Raw genomic sequence first — 27835 nt, 5'->3', positions numbered from 1 at the left:
ATTTATATTTTCCTTTTTACTGAATATATTGAGGTGATACTGGTTAACAAAAGTATACAGGTTTCCTGTGCACAACTCTATAACACATCATCTGAACACTGCATTGTGGTTTATCTAACTAGCTGCCTATATTTGAGTATTTAGGTTGCTTATAATTTTGCAGTTGTAAACAATGATACAGTAAATAATTATATGAATATATGTATACATACTTTTTATTGTTGAAGGTATGTCTTCAAGGTAGATTTCCAGAAGTGGGATTGCTGGTTCAAAAGTTAAGTACATATATGGCTCTGTAATATATTGTCAAATTTACTTCCTGAGGAGTTTTACTGGTTTGCATTCCCACCAGCATGCATGTGGGGACTTGTTTCCTCATGGTCTGATCAATGGAAAGTGTGGTCATAATTTTTAATTTTTGTCATCCTGGTAACTAAGGAATAGTGCTTGCCAAATCTGACTTCTGTCTCTCCTGCTCAGCAAGGTTGCCACGTTATTTGTTTGGCTCCATCCTCCCTATAATGTGGCCTAGAAATTGCTTCCTGGCAGGTCAGCTGACCCCTCATAAGGTCACCTCATTTGTTTCACTTTTCTCAGAGGTGATAGTCCTAATTCTATTAGCCAATAACTAAACACCATGGTTTCATATATTTAGTCTGATTTTTATTTTTTATTTTTTATTAAGTGAAAGGTGGGGAGGCAGAGAGACAGACTCCTGAATGAGCCCTGACTGGGATTTACCTGGCAAGTCCCCTAGGGGGCAATGCTCTGCCCATCTGGGGTGTTGCTCTGTTGCTCAGCAACTGAACTCTTTCTAGTGCCTGATGTGGAGGCCATGAAGCCATCTTTAGTGCCTGGGCCAACTTGCTCCTATTGAGCCATGGCTGCAAAAGAAGAAGAAGAAGAGAGAGAGAGAGAGAGAGGAGGGGAAGAGGAGGAGTGGAGAAGTAGAAGATCGCTTCTCTGTGTGCCCTGACCAGGAATCGAACCCAGGACTTCCACATGTCAGGCTGATGCTCTACCACTGAGCCAACTGGCCATGGCCCCGATTTTCTAGTTGTTTAATGTAGAAGCATAAATTCAGTCCCTGGTACTTCATCATTGGGTGGGTGTGAAAGTTGGTCCAATATTCATCTGAGGAGATTTCTAGAGGAAATTATCAAGGCTTACCAAAGCAACCTGACCAGGCAGTGGTGCAGTGGATAAAGCATTGGCCTGGGATGCTTAGGACCCAGTTTCAAAACCGTGAGGTTGCTGAGCGCAGGTTCACCAGCTTGAGTGTGGGGTTGCTGGCTTGAGCGTGGAATCTTAGACATGACCTCATGGTAGCTGGCTTGAGCCCAAAGGACACTTGTGTGATGTCTAAGATTGCTGACTTGAGCCCAAGGTCGTTGGCTTGAGCAAGGCGTCACTGGCTCAGCTGGAGCCTCCTGGTCAGGGAACATATGAAAAAGCAATCAGTGCCCTGGCCGGTTGGCTCAGTGGTAGAGCGTTGGCCTGGCGTGCAGAAGTCCCGGGTTTGATTCCCAGCCAGGGCACACAGGAGAAGTGCCCGTCTGCTTCTCCACCCCTCCCCCTCTCCTTCCTCTCTGTCTCCTTCCTTCCTCTTCCCCTCCTGCAGCCAAGGCTCCATTGGAGCAAAGTTGGCCGGGGCACTGAGGATGGCTCTGTGGCCTCTGCCTCAGGTGCTAGAATGGCTCTGGTTGCAACAGAGCAATGCCCCAGAGGGGCAGAGCATCGCCCCCTGGTGGGCATGCCAAGTGGATCCAGGTCGGGCGCATGTGGGAGTCTGTCTGACTGCCTCCCCGTTTACAACTTCAGAAAAATACAAAAAAACCCCAAAACAATCAGTGAACAGCTGAGGTCTGCAATGAAAAATTGATGCTTCTCATCTCTCTCCCTTCCTGTCTGTCCATCCCTGTCTGTCTGTCTGTCTCTCTTCACTAAAACAAAACAAAACAAAACAAAAAAACAACAAACAAATTCTTACCAAAGCAATAGAAAAAATTCCAGAACTGAATAAACACTTGCTCTTACATTGAAAGGAACCAGAGCAGAGTGAATGCAACAACCTCTTATTGGCAGAATGATGCAAAGACAGTTGAACAGATTTTCAGAGGCCTGAACGAATTTGATTTTGAGCTAAAATTCTAAAACCAGGCATATTAATTAGAGTTTGAGTGACTGTAGAATTTTAAGAGAGTACTGTGAACAGCTTAATAGGAATAAATTTGAAAATAAAGTTGGAATGAATGATTTTCTTGGAAAATATAGTAGATTATCAAAATTGACTCAAGAAGATATAAAAAAATGAACATTTACAAAAGAAATTTAAAATTGATTTCAATATACATCTATTAAAAGGCATCAGGCCCAGAAGTATCTATAGGAGAGTTTTACTGAACTTCAAGGAACAGATAAAAAATATGGAAAGCCTTCTAACTCAAGGAGGCTACCAGACCCTCTCACCAAAGCCAGACAAGAATAGTGAATCAGTGAAGGTTCAGTCAGGAGATAGAAACCTTCCTGTTTATTGACAAATGATAAAATAGTGGAAAAAACTGATAAATAGGTGGAAAGTTGTTACCCAGGGATCCTAAAAGTGAGCTCTAAGATGTCACAGTTTGAGTAGCTGCAGAAAGAACTTTCCACTCCAGGGTATGAAGAAATGAAGGCAAGATGTTGAATTTGGGAAGCTATAGAAGTTTAGACTGAAACAGATGTCTGAGGAGAGGCTGTCTGGGAGGGTCGGGGTGGGTGGGGGTATGGGTATGGAGCAGGCTGAGGCCTGTTCCGCAAGAACTGAAAAAACTGCAACCTGGTTGCAGCTGTTGCTATGGAAAAGAACCATTGCCGCCTGGGTGAAGGAGTGTTGCCAGGATACCGCACACAGGAACAGGAAGCAGACAGGAAGATCATAGCAGGCTGTCAGGAAGGAGCAAATCACTCCTTCCGCCTCTACCCTTGCAGTCTTCTTTGTTAGACAGAGACTAATAGAAGCCAGCTGGCAAAGCAGAGATGTGATTTGTGGGGTTCCAGCCCCAGCATCACAAATCAAAGTACAAAAGTGTTGGCTTGGAGCAGAGAGACAATAACCTAAGAACTGGCACAGAGAGCACGTGCAAAAAGGAAAATTTATGCCCATCCCATTTATAAATAGATGAAAATAATCTTACTATATTAGCATATTAAATCCAGCAATGTAGAATAATAATATAACATAGTAGGGTTTATCCTAGGAATACAAGGATGCTTCAATATTCAGAAAGTTATTTATTAACAGATAGAAGTAGATACTGAAAAGATACTGAATTTTGATGAAATTCAATGCCTGTTTTTGATAAAAATATTTTAGCAAAACTAGATTTAGAAAAAAAAATCATTATACATAATGGTGAAATATCAGAAAAATTTCTGTTAATGTCAGAAAAGAAGGCAAGGAGGCCTGTTGTGACTACCACTATTCAACTTTATACTAGAGGGCTTGAAAATACAATGTAGCAAGAAAAAAGGAAGTATACGTATTTGAGTGGAAGAGATAAAATTGCCATGTATGGTAAAAACCTGATTATGATATTCTGTTTCTTTTTTCTTCTTAATTCAAGGAAATCAATGGAGGAACTAGTAAGACTAATATGAAAATTCAAAAGATTGCATGCATGATTATACAAGAAGAAAAAAACCAGAGCTTTTCTATATATCAGTGAGGACCAATTAGAAAATATGAAATAAAACTTTATTTTATTTTAGCAGTAAAAATCTATTAAATGTATATTAAAAATCTAACAAGAATTATACAGAGCAATAAACACTATAAGATATATGTATGAATAAAGTTGACAAGAAAACAGAAAGCTCTTTTAAAGAACACAAAAGTTTTTTAAATAAATAGATCTGCAGGGAAGACTGAATTTCCTAAAAATACCAATTTAATCTAATTCTAGAAATGATTAAAGCTGGATTTTTTTTTTTTTTTTTTTTTGTATTTTTCTGAAGCTAGAAACGGGGAGAGACAGTCAGACAGACTCCTGCATGAGCCCGACCGGCATCCACCCGGCACGCCCACCAGGGGGCGACGCTCTGCCCACCAGGGGGCTATGCTCTGCCCCTCCGGGGTGTCGCTCTGTCGAGACCAGAGCCACTCTAGCGCCTGGAGCAGAGGCCAAGGAGCCATCCCCAGCGCCCGGGGCCATCTTTGCTCCAATGGAGCCTCAGCTGCAGGAGGGGAAGAGAGAGACAGAGAGGAAGGAGAGGGGAAGGGGTGGAGAAGTAGATGGGCGCTTCCCCTGTGTGCCCTGGCCGGGAATCGAACCCAGGACCCCTGCACGCCGGGCCGACGCTCTACCACTGAGCCAACCGGCCAGGGCCTAAAGCTGGATTTTTTTAAGGAAACCTAACAAACTGATTCTAAAGTTTAGCTGATTTTAAAAATCAGGCCAAAATAAAAACTATGTTAAGAAAGAAGAAAATGAGAATCTTGTCTTACTAGATATCAAAAGATACTATGTTGATATTAATTGCAACAATGTGATACTTATGAATAAATAAATAAATTGATCAGTGGAATAGAGGACAGAATTTAGAAACACAGGCAAACATTTATGAACTGGTAAGGTTGTCATTCCAGTAAGGTGTTGGAAAAGAGAATATTAAATTGCAAAAAAATAAAAATTTTGATCATAATCAAACAGCAAGTCTCAAGTTAATCACATACTTAATAAAGAAAGTATTAGGAAAAAATATTGGACAACATATTTACTTATTTAGTTAGTTATTTTAATTTTTATTGAATTTATTAGGGGGACATTGGTTAATAAAATTATACAGGTTTCAGGTGTACAGTTCTGTAATACAGATCATCTGTGTATTGCATTGTGTGTTCACCACCACAAGTCAAGTCTCCCTCTATCATCATCTCTCCCCCTATCCCCCCTCTTTTCCCTCCCCCACCTTTCCCTCCTGTAATCTTCACCATGTTGTCTGTGCCTGCACACATAGTATTTTTTTTTGCTTAAGTCCTTCATTTTTTTCACCCAGCCCCCCAACACCCATTCCCTCTGACAGCTGTCAGTCTGTTCTCTGCATCTATGAGTCTGTTTCTATTTTGTTAGTTTATTTTGTTCATTAGATTCCACATATAAGTGAAATGATGTGGTACTTGTCTTTCTCTGACTGGCTTATTTCACTTAGCATAATAATCTCTAGGTCCATCCATGCTGTCACAAAAGCTAAGATTTCCTCCTTTTTAACTGCTGAATTGTATTCCATTGTGTAAATAAACTGTGGCTTTTTTATCCACTCATCTACTGATGGGCATTTGGGCTGCTTCCAAATCTTTGCTATTGTAAATAATGCTGCAGTGAATATAGGGATGCTCAACACCAGTACTCATCAGAGAAGTGCAAGTTAAAACCACAATGAGATATCACCTCACACCTGTCAGAATGGCTATCAGCAATAAATCCACAAACAAGAAGTGCTGGAGAGGATACAGAGAAAAGAAAACCCTTGTGCATTGTTGGTGGGAATGCAGATTGTTGCAGCCACTGTGGAAAGTAATATGGAGTTACCTCAAACAATTAAAAATGGAGCTGGATGCCTGACCAAGGTGGTGGCGCAGTGGATGGGGCGTTGGACTGGGATGCGGAAAGACCCAGGTTCGAGACCTTGAGGTCACCAGCTTGAGCACAGGCTCATCTGGTTTGAGCAAAAGCTCACCAGCTTGGACCCAAGGTTGCTGGCTCGAGCAAGGGGTTACTCGGTCTGCTGAAGGCCCGTGGTCAAGGCACATATGAGAAAGCAATCAATGAACAACTAAGGTGTCGCAACAAAAAACTAATGATTGATGCTTCTTATCTCTCCGTTCCTGTCTGTCTGTCCCTGTCTATCCCTCTCTCTGACTCTCTCTCTGTCTCTGTAAAAAAAAAAAAAAAAAAAGAAACTGGAAATATATTCCACTTCTGAGACTATATGCAAGACAACATATTTAAATCATGAAAATGTCAAAGCTTTATTTAAACAAGACATAAACACAGAATCCATGCAAAGAGAGAAGTGGACTGATTTGACTGCATTGATGGAAAAGTTTTTACCCAAAGAAAGGCACCTTATACAAAGTTAAGAAATGTGTGAATACTTGGATGAATGCTTTCTTGCAACATAGTTCACAGATATTTAGCCTCAGTAACCTATTCCAAAATGTACTATAAGCCAGGCACTGTGCTGGCCCTTTGCAGATGTGATTTAGTCCTCAGAACAACCCTGTGGAGTTGATATTATTGTCCTTATCGGGCAGAGAGGGAAGTAAAATTCAGAAAGTATTAGCAAGACATGCTTAATTTCTCACAGTTTTTAAGTGGTGGGGCCAAAGTTTAATTCCAACTCTGTCTGACCTCAGAGCTCTTTCCCATGTCCCTTTGTTTTCCTAGTGCTAAATTAGTTTACCTCAAACATTTCTAAAACTGCACTTTTATCTCACATGGAGTATTCTCTGGCCTCGTCTTGTATGATATGGTCCAGCACAGTTTTATCCTCTTAAATCCCCAATAGCACAATGAAAGAATAAATTCATGATATGTATAGTGTAATCTCAGTGAGCCTACAAATATTTATTCTAAGTAAACTCATCACAGCCATTCAAAATTAAAAACTTGGCAAGGAGAAATTTGAAGTTGGCCAGTTCCCTAATATGGTGTGTGATGTTGTCAAAATTATTCCTCAGCCTAGCTTCATGCTGACAAGCAATAATTTCTGAGGGCCAAGGGAATTTCCTGATGCAAACCCAGAGAAAACTGTTAAACATGGAATTTGAAGATGTTTACTCTGTCTACTGAGGAATGACTCCAAACGAATTGTTTTTTAAATTATTTAATTATTTGTTTTTTAGTGGGGGGAGGGGCATGCACCCCCACCAATATCCACCCAGCAAAACCACTAGGGGGCGATGCTCTGCCCATCTGGAGCCGGTGCTCTGTTACAGCTGGAGCCTTTTTTTAGTGCCTGAGATGGAGGCTATGGAGCCATCCTCAGCACCCAGGGCCACCTTGCTCTAATCGAGCTATGGCTGCAGGAGAGGAGGAAGAGAAAGAGAGAGAAAGAGAAGTGTGAGGGAGAGGGATGGAGAAGCAGATGGGCGCGCCTCCTGTGTGCGTGCCCTGACCGGAAATCGAACCTGGGACATCTATACACCGGGCCAACGCTCTACCACTGAACCAACTGGCCAGGGCCCAAACTAATTGTTGATTAGGATAATGGGGTGTAAAAAAGAATGAAACTCCCAGAATTAAAAAAAAACAACTTTATTTAGATAAAAGCCTATGTCTCTTGTTTTTCACCTTATCTTTGGCCAAATATTTGAACAAATTTGTAACTAAAGAGCTACATCAACATTTTTTTTTTTGTATTTTTCTGAGGTTGGAAACGGGGAGGCAGTCAGACAGACTCCAGCATGCGCCCAACCAGGATCCACCCGGCATGCCCACTAGGGGCAATGCTCTGCCCATCTGAGGCGTCACTCTGCCGCAATCAGAGCCATTCTAGCACCTGAGGCAGAGGCCACAGAGCCATTCTCAGCGCCCAGGCCAACTTTGCTCCAATGGAGCCTTGGCTGTGGGAGGGGAAGAGAGAGACAGAGAGGAAGGAGAGGGGGAGGGGTGAAGAAGCAGATGGGCGTTTCTCCTGTGTGCCCTGGCCGGGAACCGAACCCTGGACTCCCGCACGCCAGGCCAACGCTCTACCACTGAGCCAACCGGCCAGGGCCTACATCAATAGTTTTCAGTTACATTTTTTTATCTATTTTAAAAAATTTTATTTATTGAGAGATAAAGATAGAGATAGATAGATAGAGATAGAGATAGAGACAGAGAGACAGAGAGAAAGAGACAGAGAGACTTATTTTTGTATGTGCCCTGACTGGGGATCAAACTGGCAGCCTCTGCAACTTTGGAGTAATGCTCTAACCAACTGAGCTATCTGGCCAGGACTCTTTTAATCTATTTATAAAAACGGTGCTGCTAGATAATGACTATGGTTATTTTTGTTCTATGGGATGATTAACATCTCTTGGGCTAGCAGCTAGCCCTTCTCATACCCGTTGGCAGATTTCTCTCTTCTCTGTCCTTTAAACACTGAGGTTTTTCAGACTCCTATCTGAGGAGTTTCCTGCTGGTCTCATCCACTCTCATGGCTCCAATTGTCAGGGGTGTACAGATGATATATGTATTATTCAGGGAGGTTTTGGCTGCAAACATCAGTGTATCCACAATTGACTTGACAGTGCTGATATTTAAGTATCTGACAGAACAAGAATTCCGGGGGTGGTCTGTTCCAGGGTTGGCTCAGGGGCTCAGCAGTGTCGTTAAGCACCATGACTCCTTCCACCTTTGTGCTCTGCCATTTGCAGAGCCATCTCGCCAGTTTCTAGATGGCCACCGAAGCTCCAACACTACAATTTCATTTCCAGACACAGATCCTAGAAACATTGACGCCGTGCCTCAGAAGTTAGAAAATGATACACTGCATAAAAATGATAAAACAGAGTGCAAACAAATGAATTAGAGCCTAATGTTGAATAAAAAGCACGTGTGAAGGGGGAAGAAAGTGGGTTTTGAAAGCAGAGGAGAGCGTCCTTCTTATGCTCTCTCTGTTTTATCTAGGAGAAAAGTCTTTCCTAGAAGTTCTGCAGGGACTTCACTTGCCTGAGAAATACATTCTATATGTCACTTCAGTCAGTCAGTGACAGAGAGAAACGGGGTTGCCATGGTTGAATTAGCCAATTTTTATTCATTTCCCTGAACTGGGTACACCACTGTCTGAATGAACTTAGAGTTCTGTTAGCAAGTGAGATGGGAGGAATAATTGTGGATGATTAATCAGTAGTGTCAATCATAGCACTCAAAAATCAATGTTTTTTAACTCAGATCTAGTTTGTGAAGTTTAGACCCAATTATTGCAAATCTCAGCAAAGTATCTCAGAGTGTTCAGCATCGATGAGGTCATCATTTTCCCTGACAGTCCTCTGCTTGAACCCTGGGGTCCTGCCCGATCACATGCACAGACCTTGTTCTGCTTTAATGAAATGAATGTCAGTGCCATTCACTCAAATTTCCAAAACAGAAACCAAGGTTTTACCTGCCCCTTAACTCTCACATTTAGTAAATGACAAATTCCTATCCAGTGTATCTTCTAAATAGGGCTCAGATCTTTGTACTTTTCCTTACTGTCCCTTGGATAGAAGCTAACCAAATCACCAAATGATTGGTCTGTCAATGAACCAACTCATTATACAGTATGTATAACATCTGTAATAGAAATATTTATCTTCAATACAAATTTTTATTTTTAGTTGCTGATGGATAACACCTGTTTTAAAATTTTAAGCAAATTCTTTCAGTGTGGGATCCCCAGAAAAGAGAACATGAAGCAAAACTTTCATGCCAATGTTTCCTGGAGAAGAGGAGGCTATCCTGGGGGTGTAGGAGGGAGGGGGAAAGGGAGCAAAGCAGAGAAGGAGAGAAAGCAATACAAGCGGGTGTGATGCCAAGCTCAGGCACACCCTTTCCAAAAACCATCGCTAGTTGACATGGGACATCTCCTGAGTTCTCAGAACAGTCCATTGTGGAAGAAAAATAAGGGTATGACATTTACCCGTAAGCCTGTTTACATCTTCTGGCTCGTCCGTGTAAGTCTGCCCTACTGGGCATTGAGTCTCCCTCCCTTCCCTGGTATTATCCAGTCCTTTTGGGCAACCACTGGCTGGGAAAACTGGAGTTGCCATGGAGTTTGGTCAAGTTGGGCTGATCCTGGACATGCTACGGCTCCTACACAACCAGCACTGAGGAGCCTATGCCTATGCCCAGTCCTCGTCCTTGGGGAGGCTGAGAGAATTGGAGACATTGGGGTGTGAGGCAGTGGTGGCAGCAGATGGGACATGAGCCTTATCTGTGACTGCTCCGGCCAGGGTGAAAGGGCAAGTGGCCAGTGCTGGAGGCAAGTGAGGATGAGCAGGTCCAGAGTAGTGCATAAACTGAGCTCAGTACATAAACCGAGCATCACGTGCTGCAGGAAAAATGAATGGAAGGATCCCAAAAGTGCTTACAGAGTGACAAAGCAGGAAAAAAGTGCACGTGACAGAATTCTTTTAGCTACTGCTAATATTTTTCTGGACACTCTACTTTCTCAAAATGTATTCATATATATTTTTTCTTCTACCAAATCCTCAAATGTCATAAAAGCCATAATTTGGTATTCCCAGAATGAAAATATTTAAATTTATATTTACTTCTCCATGGGTGAAAGGCCTTCATGTGGAAAACAAAATTTTTAAAATTATTAGAACAAATATTGAAGAATATTTTATGATTTCAGGTAGGAAAAGATTTCTTTATCAGAAGTCAGAAGCACAATTTGAAGAGAAGAATAACTCAGATTAAAATGTTTTAATTCTATGCACAAAAGTGAAAAGACAGCCCATAGACTGGAAGAATATACTTTCAATGCATACAAACAGAACTGTTTAAGAGCCTGAATATGTAAAGAGTAGCTACAAATCAACAACAAAAATATCTAGGTAATTCAGTAATAAAATGGGCAAAGAATACAAAGAAGCAAGTCATAGCCCCAGTGGCCAAATGGATAAGGCATTGGCCTCCTAAAGAAGCAAATCATAAGGCCCTGGTTGGTTGGCTCAGTGGTAGAGTGTCAGCTCACCATGTGGAAGTCCTGGGTTAGATTCCTGGCCAGGGCACACAGGAGAAGCATGCATCTGCTTCTCCACCTTTCCCCCTTTCTTTCCTCTCTATCTCTCTCTTCCCCTCCTGCAGCCAAGGTTCCATTGGAGCAAAGCTGGCCTGGGCACTGAGAATGGCTCCATGGCCTCCGCCTCAGGTGCTAGAATGGCTCTGGTTGCAATGAAGCAACAGCCCAGATAGGCAGAGCATCGCCCCCTAGTTGGCTTGCTGGGTAGATCCTGGTCGGGCACATGCAGGAGTCTGTCTCTCTGTCTCCCTGCTTTTCACTTCAGAATAAATATATATATATATATAAATAGAAAACACAAAAGTTATATATATATAAAAAGCAAGTCATAGAATAGAAAGATTGAAAGGCAAATAAACCTAACCAGTAATTAAAGAACACAAATTGAAATGAGTTACCACTACATAGCCATCATATTGACAAAAAGTAAAACACCTGGCACTACATATGCTAGAGAAGCAATAGAGACAGGAGAGTATAAGCTGGTAGAGTGAGTTTGGAGAGCAAGTCAGCAAAGTCTATTTAAGTTGATAGTCTGCACAAACTACTACAATACTACAATTTTGTTTCTAGACACAGATTATAGAAAACATTGAAGCTGTGGCTATGAAGCTAGAAAATGGATATACTGCAGAAAAATGATAAAACAGAGTGCAAACAAATGAATTAGAGCCTAATGTTGAATGAAAAAGCAAACTGCTGGATGATGTGCAGAAGATTGAAATGAACCAAATATGATAGCATCTTAAGATTTCTTCAGTATAATTGGTTAGTGATGCCTTTTTTTTTTCTTTTTTTTTTTAAACATATTCTGTTTTTCTGTGTGGCTGAAGACTTCACACTAAAACATTGAAAAAATCTGAAAGAAGTAACAATTGTAAACTTAATGAAATTTAAAAAGAAAATTTTAATTTAACTAAAATGTAAACTGAAGTTAAATTCAGAATTTTGCGGTAGTAATTGGAAACAGTTGGAGGAAAAATCTCATTGCACCTAAAATGCTAAAATTTTTATTTATAATCCAAAACAGTAGAGATCTGTCAACTTGATAAGAGTCTTTAGAATGATTCTACATGAAAAGGGAAAACAGAGAGCCACAGAAAGGAAATGAATGAGACTTCCTCTAAGGGGTAATTTGATTAGAATGCCTGCCACAGTGTTTATTGATGCTGCTGGTATTTGCCAGTATCTGTGTAAGGAGGTGTATTAGGCAGGGTACCATGTTAATTGCTGTCACAGAGAACCAAAATAAAAGTAGCTTAAACAAGGGAAAAGTCCTATTTCTCTCACACATGATAATTCGAGTACAAAAAGTTCAGGACTGTAACAGTAGCTCCACTATGGCCGAGACCCTGACTCCTTCTATCTTGTCCTGTCTTTCTCAACACGCAACCTCCTCTCATGGTCCAAGTGGCTGCTCCAAGCTTTCGCCATCATGTCCACATTTCACCCAGTAAGAAGGAGGTACAAAGAAAGTGGAGGACACGCTCTTTCCTTGTAAGAATATAACTTTTAAGTTGCTTATATCACTTCTGCTCATATTCCATGGCTACACTGGCAGCCAAGAGGCTTAGAGAGATAGTCTTTGTTCTGAGCGTCCATATGCACAGTTAAAGCTTGAGTTCTAATACTAAGTGCAGAAAGGGAGAAGGGATACTGGGAATCTGCTTGAGAGGCAGAAATTGTTCTTGTTCCTTGACAGCAGCTATGAGATTCTTAGGGAGGGAAGTGCCTTGTTTAGGAAAATATCTTTTTGAATCATTTGGGTATGAAAATATAAGAAGCAGAGCAAACACTAGAAAGAGAAGGTAGAATAAAAGGAGTTTGGTTGTTGCTCTGCATAGGTAAGTAAAAGTTATTGGATTTTTTTCCCTACAAAGAGGAAAGACGGAGGGGTACCAGGTTACTTGAGAGATGTCTGAACTCCCAAACTTCTATCAAGTCTGCCACTCAATGAAAGGCTCTGTGAGGTTGGGTTTTATGTAGAGGTGTGTGTGGAAATCCAGAAGGGACTTGTTTTATGTGTGAGCTATAATCGTGTGTGACAGGGAGACAGACCACTTGAGAAAATGAACAGTTTATGAATGAAAGTACACAGAATCACCGCCCCCCCCGCCCCCCCCAGCATTCCAGTGGCTCATTGACCTTGAACTCAATTATGGAAGAGTTATTTCCCAAGAGTTACTTGGGAGTCGTTCACATCTTCCAGGCATGAAACATGCCTGAGTTCTAGGAAAAACACAAGCCAGGCTCCAGCTGCAGGGCCCTACTAACTCAGTCTGGTCTTTGAGGAGTCCACTCACGCCTCTGTGCCCAACCTTTCCCTATCACTTAGAGAGAAAGCAAACCACTATGCCCAGAACACGGCGAGAACTTAGTAATATTTAATTGAGAATTTTGGTGAAAATAGATAAAAAAAACCCTCAAAATTTTAAATGCTGGGCATGGCTTTGAAAGCCTCTAAATACTGACACTGGGATTTTAAAAAGTCATTATTTTGTGGCTTACATTATATTGTGTTAACATAATTAACAATTATGTTTTAATTGTTATTATTGAAAAAGTTCTTTGTATCTCAAGTGGACTCAGTCAGCTAAAAAATATTCATTCACTATGATTGGTGCTGTGGAAAGCTAACACATTGCATTAAATGTGGTCCTGGCCCTCATTTAATTGATCAGTTCATTCACTGATTCAGCAAATATTTATCGAGCCCTTACTATGTGCCTACCACTGGACTAGGAACAGGGGATGCATAGGGAATGCCAGCTCACAAGAAGTTTACTACGAGTGAGACAGACATGGAAAAAAACAGCTACAAGACAGTGTGATGCATGCTATTACAGAGGAAGGCTTAAGGTGTATACTTGTTATTAGAAAATATACAACTTTTAAAACCAGTGTCATTTAATGGGGTCTTCAAAATGAAAAACAAATTCAGGCTGAGAGAGCCCTCCTAGTTTTCAAAGCATCTGTGATTTCTCTGGTATTGTTTACAGAACAGAGCCTGAGAAAATCTTTCCTGCTAACGAGCCAGAATTTAGTTTATAATTAGACAAGAGGGCTCAACAACCAGGGATGATGGAACATTGCCGAGAATCTTGGAGAGGACCAAAGGGAAATGATTTAAAATTAATTAAAATGTTGAGATTAAAAAAAAAAAATCCAATTTTTTTTTCTCATGGAAACCAAACTCAACCACCGCAGTCTGGGTATTTATGAATGGAATAATTTATTTTATACTTACTTGCCTTAATCATAGGTGATGACTATGAAACACTATGTGCCAGGCAGTGCTAGATGCTTTAGATATAGTTTTCTTATTTAATCTTTATAAACATCTTGTGTGGGAATTCTTAGTCCCATTTTACAGATGGGGAAACTAAGGCTCAGAAAGCGTGATTTGTCTCCATTTACAATGTGAGTGGGGCATAACTGAGATCTGAACTCAGAGCCTGAGGTTCTAAGCCCTGTGCTCTTAGTCCATTTGTTATGATATGTCCCAGATTCTACCGTATTTACAATAAAACTATTATATCTGTGTACTCATCATTTACATCTTATACTCTCCTGACTTCTTCCAAAATACACATTTAATAAAATACATTATAATAAACATGTGATGGGAAAGCAGTTACAATAAAGATAAAAAGGAACTCAAAAGGCCTTTTGAGACAGGGATAAGATAATCACACTGAAGTAGTCATTTCCCATAAATATTTGTTAAATGAACAAATGAAGGAATTAAAGTGAAATCAGAGATTTTTTCCCCTCCCCTTCCCTCCCCCCCCCTTTTTTTAAAATCAGAGATTTTAAGCTTGACGTTCATAGAAGCTAGAGCAGAAAGAAAAACGTGATGAGTTATTTATGTAACATAAGAAAGCATACAAGTTTAGCAAAACTCAGTATTGTGTGGACTTACAAATAACGGGTAACAAACGGTATCATCTACTGCAGTGTTTCAGAAGAAACAGAACTGATCTATCTATCTCTATATATGTTATTTTTCAAATACCTTTTAAAAAAAGATGACAAATGTTTATGAAGTATCTTTTTGAGAAGCTAAGCCAAGACTTTTTTCTGCTATGCTAATATGAGGATTCTGGTTCTCAGCTGAGGGAAAAGCCCTCTCTCTGCCCAGAGAAGGGCCTAGCACAGGGGAATAGTGTGGCATTGGAAGGCTGAGGGGTCTTGGTTCAAACCTACTGCGTGGACTTCCCAGCCCTTGGCTCTAGGCAGCCCCTTAAGTCTCCTCAGCTGAAAAGAAGGGATCAGGATCTACTCTGGATAGTTTTTGTAAGTTTTAGAGTAATTATATGCAAATCGTAGCCCAGTCCATAACAAATATGGTGCTAATTATCTAATATTCTTTTATTTCTCTATTTGTAGTCACAAAAGTCTACGTGAAGATTGATTTTAATTCTCTTTGATTGCTCTTTGCTTTTATAAAAAAATGTATGTGAAGTAGTTTTAGAGTTTAGTAGATAATCTGCTTCATGAAAATCGGAAATGCATCAGTTTTGGGCACTGTTGTACACCCAGCAACTGGCCCAGAACAGGAGAAGCTCAATAAATACATAATGAAGAAATGCTTAAATGCATAAATAAATGAATGAATGAGTGAATGAATGTGAAGTGGGGAGCGCTTGTGCCCATAACTACACTCTTCTTCATCACACCATACATCAAGGTTTCTGATTTGTAAATATTGAAAGGATTACATTGTACCTGAGAGACAAACACTGTAATTTATTCTGCTACCACATTGTACCTGAGAATGAGGTCATCTATTTTAAAAGAGGCAGAGGAGTACGGACCCTCCCCACTCCCTCACTGATCTGATTGATGTACACAGGCTCTTTCTTCTGCTATTGCTAAAGATCTGTTTGCTTTTTGCCGTCCCCTTCTGCATCTTACTTCCTTTGACAGTTCAGCGGGGAGACGTGAACTGCAGGTCTGGTTATGACTTTAGATTTCATAGGTGGTTTCTACAGACACATTTTACTCATTTTTTCAAGTAGCTAATAGGGTTTGCATTCTCAACAGAGTGCATTCAGCAATTAAAGTCAGGGAAGCCCACATTACAGAGAGATGATTTAAGAGTATGCTAGAAGAGCAATACTTTAATAAACTATCCACTAATGAAAAAGCCCATGATTAATTGTATTAACCATTGGCTATAGATTCACAGAGAAGATATTCCTTGTGATTCATAGAAACTGGTGTCTACAACAGAATTTTTAAAACCAATTAAGAAAAAAAAATTAATAAACTAAGTATTCAGTACTCATACATATATAATAATTAAATAAAAAAGGATGGGAGAAATTTCTAAGAATTTTCTTCAGAGGAAGAAAATGAAAGAGGTGAAGTAGACAAAACTAAACCCAGTAATTAAAACCCAGTGAGAAATGATTTGGCTTTCTTTATAAAATAATGCTGGGCCTGTCTTGATGATAATCTGATTCTTTCTGATGACTACAATAGCAGGTAAAGACAGTGCTTTGAAAATGGGCTTTGTTAAAATAACAAAGCATTCTTTCTTTTTAGCCTCCTCTATGATATCTGATCCCCAAATCTGATAGGGACAGACTTCTTCCCTTGCCTGGAGCCAGGAAAGAGGGGGATGGGCTGACAACATCTTCCGTCTGAAATGATTCATCATTCTGCAATGAGATGCATCTCTCCACAGTGTCACCTTGTCTTATAGCCTCTCAATACAATGAACAGTGATGAGTCATTATAATAGGAGCAGTAGTTTATTTCTGAAATGTAAATCCCCAGACACAGGTATGGATACCCAGTTCATCTTTTGCCTATTGCTTCAGTCCTTCTTGTAAGATAACCTGACAATTTATATCCAAGGGGTAGGGTCTGATGGGCTGGATTGGGGAGAAAATTGCCTCTCAAAGGCTGCATGGTCCAGGAAGGAAGATTTCAACCACAGCTCTAGAGGTACCACTGATGGTGATGGGTCCAGGAGTGAGCAGGTTTAAATATCTGACCGGAAACTCAAGTGTGTTGTAAATATAATTGTATATTCCATTCCACCACACTGGCAAGTAATTGAATCTTGGTCAGTGTTGGGACTGCCCGTGTCGGATCTCTTACCTGTAAGCGTAAGTACCAACCACGGGACGCCAAGCGGTGTTCACCATTGGGCTGTCTGTTATTTCAGCCTGAACGAGCCTCCCCTGCATGCTCAGAGTACCTGACTCTTTGGCAAGGAACCCCCTGGCTCTGGGGCCCAACTTTCTGAAACTGTTTGAAGCCATTCCCTCAGAAATTCTCCCCACAACCCAGGCAGAATGGGGCATGAGTTCTCCCTAACCTTCTACTTCTCAGTTTGGGGAATGTCTTCCCTCTTGAGCACTAGAACCCAAAGGCAGAATAAACACTCAATTAGGACACTAGCAATGTAAAGGCACACATACACGCATATATGGAAAAACTTTTTAAAAAGTTGGTATTACAAATAATCATTTTATTGATTAAAAGGAAAAAAAGTCTAAATTAAATTAGATTTCTTTTTATTGCTGCTTTGGATAATATTGTTTCTGTTTTAAATTATGTTTGGAGGACAGTAGTGTTGGGACTGTATTCCTTCCAGTTGGGGTCTCTTGCCCAAGAAGCATTTCTCATCTCTCTTTAAAAAAATTTTTTTTTTGATTGATTGATTTGAGAGAGAGAGAGAGAGAGAGAGAGAAAAGAGAGAGAGATCAATTTGTTGTTCCACTTCTTTATACATTCATTGGTTGATTCTTATATGTGCCCTGACAGGGGATTGAACCCACAACCTTGGTGTATTGGCATGACACTCTAACCAACTGAGCTACCCTGCCAAGGCTTCTCTTCTCCTTTACTCTCTGGTTGCCAGTAAAATCTTTTTGAAGAGGTCTGTCTTCTGGTAGGTAGCTTCTGCTTTCTTCTTTGCTGAATGTGTGTTTGGAGAAGGTTCAACAAAAAGGAAATACATGAGATTTATGTACCTGCGTGCAGTGGTGGCTTTTGGGAGGAAGACTGGAGAGCAGAGGACACCACAGACGAGACATTCCATGAGCATCCTGCTGCATTAGTCATGGGTAGAAATGATAGAAGCAAAATCTAAAAACTGTATCTATTCTTTCAGGACAGAGGCAAGGCATGAGAACCGCCAGGTTAAAGGGAGCCTGTGGGATGCATGCTTATGGATAAAAATGCCCAACTACTTTTTCTGCCAGTTTATTTCAAGCTATACAGTGTTTTCTCTTATTCACCTTAGTGGGAGAAAGAGCTCTTTCACAATGATTTTTTTCAACATGCAAAATGTATTCATGTAAGAGACAACACATTTAGTTATTCTTTATATTTTTGCCACTTGGAAAAAAATGCTTTTCCTCTAAAATATATTCTGTTCTACCTTGCCTTTTAAGTAGAGGATGCAGGACATAACTTACATCTCTCTGCAGCTCTCCAACACTCATTCTCATCTGGACTTTAATACTAAATTTAGTCTTCTCATATTTAGGAGAGTGCTCTGGTCTCTTGCAATGCTCCCCCCCCCCCTTTGCTCTGAAGTTCTTATCTGGTTTGCTGACGAGCATATCATTAGTGAGGAAAGCAAGCATCAGGACTAGAGAAGATACCTACAAAATCAAGAGTGAATAAGGCTTTGGGCAGGGACTTTGTTGCAGCCATTTTAATGATGTAATCAACTTTTATTGAGGATGGTCTATTAAATAAATATTAGGCACAGTGTACTTCGTGTCCTAAATTAAACTTCATGATGTAGATACTTTAATCCCCTTTTACCGATGTGCATGTAGATCCCAGAGCAGTTAAGAAACTTGTCTGTTGTTGTCTGATGTCATCAGGAGTCACAGCTCTTAGAATGTACATTAGTTTTTCAAACTTTGGGTCATAAAAAAAAACAAAAAAACAACTTTGGGTCATAATACATTGGTGGGTCATGAAATCAATCTCGTGGCTCATGACCATTATTATTATTATTTTTTTCCTGAAGTGAGAAGCTGGGGGTGGGGGGGGGTGTGGAGGCAGACAGACAGACTCCCACATGCACCCGACGGGGATCCACTCAGCATGCCCACCAGAGGGCGATGCTTGGCCACTCTGGGGCGTTGCTCTGTTGCAACCAGAGCCATTCTAGCACCTGAGGCAGAGGCCATGGAGCCATCCTCAGCTCCCCAGCTCCCTGGCCAACTTTGCTCCAATGGAGCCTTGGCTGTGGGAGGGGAAGAGAGAGACAGAGAGAAAGGAGAGGGGGAAGGGTGGAGAAGCAGATGGGTGCTCTCCTGTGCGCCCTGGCTGAATATTGAACCCAGGACTTTCACATGCTGGGCCGATGCTCCACCACTAAGCTAACTGGCCAGGGCTCATGATCAGTGTTTTTAAAATTAGAGTAAAATAAAACAGAAGATATCAGCATAGGTGACAATAAAACCAAATAAACCTAAGCATTTTCTTGTAAACTTTCATTTCAGTCACACACAAATGAGTTTGTGTGTGTGTTTCTGTAGTGTGTTATGATATGAAATTTATTTATTGCTGTGGGTCACATATCAAAATTTTTTTTAAAACTCTGCTCTGCATAGCATTACCCCCAGAGGGTGAGGTTGTTAGAAATGGGTCTTTTGGGAATGTAGCTGACACCAGAACTCTTTACAACCAAAGCAAATGAGATAAATGGTCTAATATTTACTCCAGAAACTTAGAATTTCATTATAAAACGGTGGACATAAAACCATTGATGGATTTAGTATGTTTGCCTGAATCAAAGAGACCTTTAGCGACCGTCCCAATTAACCATCTAAATCACGTAAACCTTAATAGTTAACAGATACTGTCTATTTTACCCTACAGCTCAATAACTGCTATGTACTCAGAATTTACTGTATTTTGGGCCTTGTGTTTAGCGCTTTACACACAGGGTTTCTGTAGCCCTTATGACAGCTTTATGAGGTTGGCATTACCACCCACAGTTTGAGATAAAAAAACATCGGGATACAGAAAAGATTGCCGATTCAAATCTAGCTGTTTCTGCCTCATGAGGTGTGATTTAGAGGGAGGGACAGCAATGCCCTGTCCTCTCTCAGACTCTCCCTCAATAATAAACAACTTCATTGTGTTTCTGATGAGCAGAGTGTCTCTAAATCTAATTGAAATTGTGCATGCTGCAGGTGCAGCCCTCTCCCTCTTTGTCTTCTACAGAGAACAGCTGGTCACCAGCCCGCTGACAACACTGCGTACTTAGCATGGGATGATGGTTGTCCTCTGTCAGTGCCAGTGATCTCAGCTCCTTGAGCCACTTTCCCTTGGCCCTCCTTCCCGTCACCCTTTCGTTAGCTCCTTGTTTCTTGCCCATTCCTTTGAGAATGGCTCCACAGCTTAACTTCTTACCAGCCCTGGATGTGGGACAAAACAGGTTGAGGCACTTCCAGTTTATATTCCTCCAATTTCCCCTAAAATGAGCACCACTGGGCTGGCTTCTAATCTGCATTCAGCCCCAGGGTCCCCTTACAGTTGCTCCCAGATCCCCCCACCCTGAGATCTGAGCTTCCTGGGCTGCTTCTACTCACAACTGTAAAGGGCACAGGGACCTCCAGTGACCTTTGCTTCATTTAGTGTTAAAATTTGTCATGAACTTCTTACCACTCCCTCTCCCCTTAAAGGGCCCCTCCCCCACTCTCCAGATATCATCACAATTTTCCCACCTTTAAAGGCTCTGCTCAAAGGCTACGTTCTCCTTAATGACTAGGAGGATGGACTCTCACCATCTCTGGCCACCTCTACATCTTGTGTATGTCTCTGTAAGTTTTTTTGACTTTCTGCTTCAGAATCCTTGTGTACGTATTAGTTTAAAAATAATTTACAGTTTAATTTTTAAAATAGTGTGTCATATAGTATACACACACACACACACACACACACACACATATATATATATACACTCACACTACATACCTGTCTGTGTGTGTGTCCACAAATTGGCTAACAACTATACTCTTTTCTGTACTTTATTTTCTTTTTAATTTTTTAAGACTCTATTCATTTTAGAGAGAAGAGAGAGATAGAGAGAGTTAGAAAGAAAGAAAGAAAGAAAGAAAGAAAGAAAGAAAGAAAGAAAGAAAGAAAGAAAGAAAGAGAAGGGGGAGGAGCAGGAAGCATCAACTCCCATATGTGCCTTGACTGGGCAAGCCCAGTATTTCAAATCAGCGATCTCAGCATTCCAGGTCACTGCTTTATCCACTGCATCATGACAGGTCAGGCCTGTACTTTCTTTTCAATTGGTGGTATAACCTAGATGCATTCCATCATGAGTTTGTAAAGAGCATCCTCATCTTCTTGATGGCTATACAATATTCTACCCCATGGAGACACCCTGATTGGTTTCACCAATTCTTTTTTTTTTTAATTTTTATTTATTTATTTTTAGAGAGAGAGGAGAGAGAGAAGGGGGGAGGAGTAGGAAGCATCAACTCCCATATGTGCCTTGACCAGGCAAGCCCGGGGTTTTGAACCGGCAACCTCAGCGTTCCAGGTCGACACTTTATCCACTGCGCCACCACAGGTCAGGCGGTTTCACCAATTCTTATTGAAGGACATTTAGTTTTAAGAGCAGAGGCTTTAGAATCAGACTACTTTGATAGAATTTTGGCTTATCTCTTATTAGCTGTATGACCTTGGGCAACTTATTTAATTTCTCTGTGCCTTAGTTTTCTCATCTGAAAAAGGGAATTACAACAGTACTTCCTACCTAGGGGTGTTGTGAAGAGTAAATATGTTAATCAAAGTGAAGTACTTAGAATAGTGTATGGGACATAGCTCTCAATAAATGAATAAATGTTAGTTTTGATCATGTTGTTTCCCAGGTTTTCCTCTTATGTTCTATGCTTCACTGAATAACCTTGAACATAGGAACGATATCCAAATATTTAACAAGCACAAGCCCTTGCCAATGAGAATGATGCTGCCATAGTGCTGAAGCATGGTCCTGCAGTATCAGGTGTTACCTCTTGAAATGCTGGGTAGCAGCAAGGTCTGTGGATTTGGGGGAAAGGACTGGATGACAGCAGCAGCAGGGTACTAGGAGAGCTCAGGGCAGCAGTATTTACCAATAAATAAGTAGGCATTTCAATAGTTTAATAATCAGTACGGCAGTCTGGAGCATACCAGGTGAATTTATCTCTGTTCAAACATCAGTTCACACACATGTGTGCATATATCTTTTAGGATAGATTTATGGAAACAGAATTGCTAGATAAAAGGTTATGCACACCTGCAATTTGTCCTCCTTAGAGGTTGTACCAATTTATATGCCCACCAGCAGTACATGAAAATGCTTGTTTGTTCACCCTCGTTGGCACACCCTCTTTCTGTCTTTGCCCATCTGACAGGTAAAGAATGATATCTAGGTGTGGATTTAATTTGCATTTCTCTTATTATAATTTGAGTTTGAATGTCTTTATATTTAATAGTCATTTGTATTTTCTGTGTACCATCTTTTTATAAGCTTCACCCATTTTTATTTTGTGCTGCTGGTCCTTTTCTTATTGATTTGTAGGAACTTTTCATGTATAATATGCCATTCATTCGTTTACTTAACTGGAGAGATTTATGGATCACTTAAAGCAGGCTTGGTGCTATGGTAGGGTGAGGGATAAAGAGATTAAAAACAACACCGTAGTACTTATGTTTAAGGAGCTCAAGACTAGTGAAGATAAGGAAACAAATAATTGCAATAAAGAATAACAAGTGCTTTAAGAAGGGTGAGCATGGAGTGCTTTGAGGGCACAGAGGAGAGGTCACATTCATGTAGACCATGTCTGATTAGGTAATCCTGCAAAGAGTATATGTACAAGCCTTCAAGTAGTGATGCTTAATAATGCTTGTTCTATGTGTGGAGACCGATGTTTTAAGTATCTCATTGACTTCTCAGTATCATACACATTTCTTAGGAGACCAGAATCACAATTTTCCTCATTTCTAATTCTGTTCCATGGTGACAACCTATATCCCTTGAAACAGATGGAAGCCTTTCCAAATATAAAATGGGCCATGTCCCCAAATGTGGTCTTTTGTTTTACCTATTCATAATCTTTTTTTGTCAATCTCTGGGTTTAAAATGCATGTTGGCCATAATATAATACTCAGGCTCAATGCTGACCTTCATCTTTCTCTTGTATCTTCGATTGAGAACCTGCTGTGAATGTTTCACCTCCAATTAGCCCATGTAGTAGCACATGGCATTAAATGGGTCATCCTATTTTAACATTCTTTTGCAAGAGTTCAATACAGTTTGGACAATCCACTCCAACTGTGGCTAGACCGATTGAACACAAGCTTTCAGCAGAACAAAAGTTCTAAAGAGCTTTTCTTATGTGTTGTTCTAGAGCACAGCCGGCCTTTGAAGTGGTGCATATCGTAAGTGCTGCAGGCATGTTGTACTGGATCTGCTGAGGCTGAGAGTCACTGCTCCAGCTCTCCGCAGTGCCTAAGGAAAAAAGTCCACTTTCCTATCAGGATGACTTCATATTGTCCAATTAACAGCCTGCACCAGCTACAGAATTTGCAGAGTTCAGTGAAAAATGAAAATTTGAAGACCGTTGTTGGAAACTTAAGTGTGTCAAGAGAATGACAGCAGAATGGTATAAATTAAACATAGGGCCTTCTGGGCGAGGGGCCTTGTGTGACTGGACAGGTTATATGCTCAGGAAGCAGCCCTGTTCATGGATTGCAGCTGATTCCTCTGTCGGACCTCCCCCCCCCCCCCAAGATCACAGTTGGGGAAATAACCTCGGCTGTCACCTGGTTGAACATCCTCATCTTACAGGTGGAAAAACTGAGGCTTAGAGAGATTAAATGAATTAATTAAGTTCCAAATCACAGCCGGGGAGAGGCAAGGCCCCATCTTTAACCACAGATAACCTGGAGAAGAAATATGTGGGGAAGAAAGGAGTGGCTTACTTGTCACACCCAGAAATGTTTAATTTCCTATATGATAAAAATACCACGTTTCACTTTTATTGTCAGTGGCTGATTTTGTGCCTTTGACAGTTCTATCACATTTCCATCAACATTTTCCCAGTAGACAGCCTAAACAGATGTGTATTCTTTCTCTTTTCCCTTGGTTTCCTTCTCCACCAAATTATGTCCAGAATCCAAGTCTCCTGGACCCCAACTCAATGATCTTTTGACTGCTCAGGGCTTTTTAAACTCTCTAAACTGTGACCTTTCTAAACTGTGTTATACTGAAATCCAGGTCTCATCAACACACTTATATAAATGAAGCAAAAGCTCCATTAATTGGTACTAGTCTTTCTACTTGCAATACAAATATTTTCTATGCTATCTTTAAATATACTATTTCATTGAAAACTCACAAATTGTGGTCATGACCCACTGAATTCATTTTACGAACCACTAACGGGTCGTATCACACAATTCAGAAAACACTGCCCACATGTCTGTGTTGCTTCTCTGTTGGGAGGGGCAAGTGAGGACAGGAGGCATTTCACAGGGAAGCTCCTCTGGATAAAAGAGCCATCAGGCCCCCTTATGCTGGCAAAGGGGCAACAAACAGACACACTTGGATCCTACTGGGGGAATGAATATAAATTGGCACAATCTTTCAGAAAGCAGATTGCTAGGTTTACTATAGAGTCTTAAAAATGTGTTCATTCTGACCCAATAATTCCACCTATGGAAAACCAGGCCAAGGAAGAATCATAGATGTAGCCAAAGATGTATCTACAAAGGATGGCCATTGCAAAATCATTTACAATGGAAGAAAAGCAAAAACAATTCAAAAGTTCAACAGAACGGTGTTGGTCAAGTAAAGGCATATAACTCTGAATTGGAATCGTATGCCACCATTAAATTATGTTATAAATGTAATGAAATATTTAGTACTATCAAAATATTGTATTTATGATATGTTCAATGAGAAAAATAGATTCAGAACAGTATCCACTGTGCGATATCACACACAGTGAAGACATGAATATGTCTATTTGGCATTAAAATATTTGGAAGAAAATATATCAAAGTGTTAATAGTGTATTCTGTGAATCTGTGGGTTGTAGGAATAGAGGTGAATTTTATTTTCTTCTTTAAGATTATCTATATTTTCTAATTTTTCTACAGTGACCATGACTACTTGTATAATTAAAACCACCGCCACCACTGCCACCACCACCACCAACAAAGGACTCTCCCAAAAAAGAGTAGGACAGGGAAGATACAGAAGCAAAGAACATTTGATCTAGGATCAGTGCAGAAACTAATTTGAGACTTCCTAAGTAACATGTAGTAATGTCTTACCTTATCGGTTACATATTCAATAAAGCAGGTTGTGAATGTTTTTTTAAAAAGGTACTGGTCTTTAGGACCTTCCAGGTTCAGATGAAGGTCTAGCTGTGTTTTTCACCATTTATAGGACGGTTATCTCTCCAATGTAGACCCAGTTTTAATTTTAAAAAGGAGGGATCCTGGAGAAGATAAAGAAACCAAAGCATTAATCAAAAATAATAATTTCTATGAACAGATTTTTTTTTTTTTGGCAGAAGAGCTTTTCTGCTACCCACCTAATACCACACCAGAGTCGATCACTGACAATGTGTTAATGACTTTTTCCTTTATCTCTATTCTGTTCAGCGGTTAATTAAAATATCCCAAGACTGATAATTATATCATAGAACAAATGCAGGGTGGAGCAAGAGTAGGTTTGCAGTTGTTCATCTGGAAAATGATACAATAATTAATGAATAATGATACAAGAATAAACTCTGTTTTGGGTACTCACAACTGTAAACCTACTTTTGCCCCACAGTGGTTTTAAGCCCCCTTTGCCTGGCTTGATAGTGGAATAAAGTAAAAAAGAAAACAACTTTGGAGAAAACAAACTGAAGTTTAAATCCCAGCCTTGTGCCTTTAGTGAGCCACTGAATCTCATGTCTTAGTTTTCTTTCTTTCTAAAGTGGAGCTAGCACTTGCCCTAGTTCCTAACCTATAAAGACAAAATGTAAGAAGCCTGCAACAATGTGCTGAGTTGGCTTGCCCTCAGTCACAATAGCCAATTGTTAAATTTTCAGGAATTTTTAAGCTGGTTGTTAAACATACCCTTTATTAAAAATTAAATTAAGCCTGGCCTGTGGTGACATAGTGGATAGAAAGCATTGATCTGGAGAGCTGAGGTCACCTGTTCGAAACCCTGGGCTTGCCTGGTCAAGGGCATATGTGATAAGCAATCAACAAACAACGAAAGTGAAGCAGCCTGACCTGTGGTGGCGCAGTGGATAAAGCGTCGACCTGGAAATGCTGAGGTCGCCAGTTCGAAACCCTGGGCTTGCCTGGTCAAGGCACATATGGGAGTTGATGCTTCCAGCTCCTCCCCCTTCTCTCTCTGTCTCTCTCTTCTCTCCCTCTCTCTCTCTCCTCTCTAAAAATGAATAAATAAAATAAAAAAAATTAAAAAAAAAAAGTTTAAAAAAAAAAAAAAAAAGAAAGTGAAGCAACTGTGAATTGAAAGTTTTCATCCTTCCCCTCTGTAAAATCAATAAATAAAAAAATCTAAAAAAAATTAAATGATATAAACTAACAATGAGCTCTGGCTAGATAGGTTAGCTGGTTAGAACGTGTGCTAGTAACAGAAGAAACTGCTCATGTTATTGATGACCAAGTAAATTTCCAACATATGTACTGTTGGATCTGAAAGGGTTCAAATTTATGGAATATAATTTGTATGTGAGTAGTGGTCTAACAGTATATCAATACATGACTTCATGATAATAAATATATTGGGAAAAGAATTAGTGAACTGGGATGCAATTCCACTTGTCAAATCATGGTTGTGCTGTCACTGGGAGTTGGCTTCCAGTATAAGACTGCAGCAAAACTCAGTGAAAGAATCCTGTGAGAATCGATTGGCTACACGGGATTTACTAAAATACACAAAAATTGTATACTTTATTGTTTGTAAACCATGAGTTACACATCTATTAAATCAGAACAATTTAAAATAAATGTGTTTGTGTGTATTTGCATGCAGCACCCCCCTTGGGTAGCTGGTGGTTGAACAGTCCTTAGCACACCCCTGCCTCCATCCTCCCTCTGTTTCTTTGTGCTTTCTGTCTTGTTGTTGAGAAACACTAGCCTTCTCTTCATGGGATTCTCCAAGCTACCTCCTGCCTCAGAGCCTTCGCTGCTGCCTGTTCCTTGCCCTGAAATGCTCCCTTTCCTCTTCCTTGTTACCTCTCACTCCCTACACACCTGAGAGCCTTCAGATCTCGTCCAGTTGGGCAAATGTGAGTGTTGAAATGCCCAAGGAAAAAATAACAACTAGTGCTTACATTGCATTTCTGTGTATCAGATACTTTATATGTATAGTACTTTGCATGTAGTAATCTATTCATCCTTACAATAATACCGTGAAATAGTAGTAATTATATTTCCATTTTATGGATGAGAAAATGAAGACAAAGTGTAAAGCCAGTATCCAAGGCCAGGGCCACTATCGCAGCAGCCGCCTGGCCCATGCAGGTTCGCATTGGATTCGGACAGTCGGTAAAGAAACAGCGGAGCCACAAACTGGTGGGCCATAGTCTTTAATTCTAGCTTGCACCCGGCGGGCAAGTAAAAACACACACTGGGCTCCAGAGCCCACTCACATTCAGTGCTCACAAAGCCACTGACTTATCCGAGTTTCCTAGAATCAGAGGTTTCTAGCTCACCAGACTTATTCACCTCTGTTCCCCATCTCCTTCCTTATCCCAGATACAAACTCTACACAAACTGGCATCTCACTCAGCACTCCGCCATCTTGGCTGCTTCTCCTGGCCTCCTCCATGTGGCCTTTCTCTGCTCTCCTCTGCTCTCTCTTCTAATGATAATCTCAGGAACCAAGAGCGGCCCAGCTCCCGTTCTGCCCCCATTTTATAGTATAGTTTCACAACCTTTAATCCAATATACAAAATAGGGAAGTCTCTAATACAAAGTCACTTCTCTGAGGCATGATTGGATTGTACCACCCCACATCAAAACGGGTGGGAGAGGCTTAATCCCAAAACCAAGCCCCAGGCTACAA

The sequence above is a fragment of the Saccopteryx leptura genome, chromosome 1 (assembly GCF_036850995.1).
Source record: "Saccopteryx leptura isolate mSacLep1 chromosome 1, mSacLep1_pri_phased_curated, whole genome shotgun sequence".
NCBI classification, from domain to species: Eukaryota; Metazoa; Chordata; class Mammalia; order Chiroptera; family Emballonuridae; genus Saccopteryx; species Saccopteryx leptura.
This window is presented reverse-complemented; position numbering follows the sequence as displayed.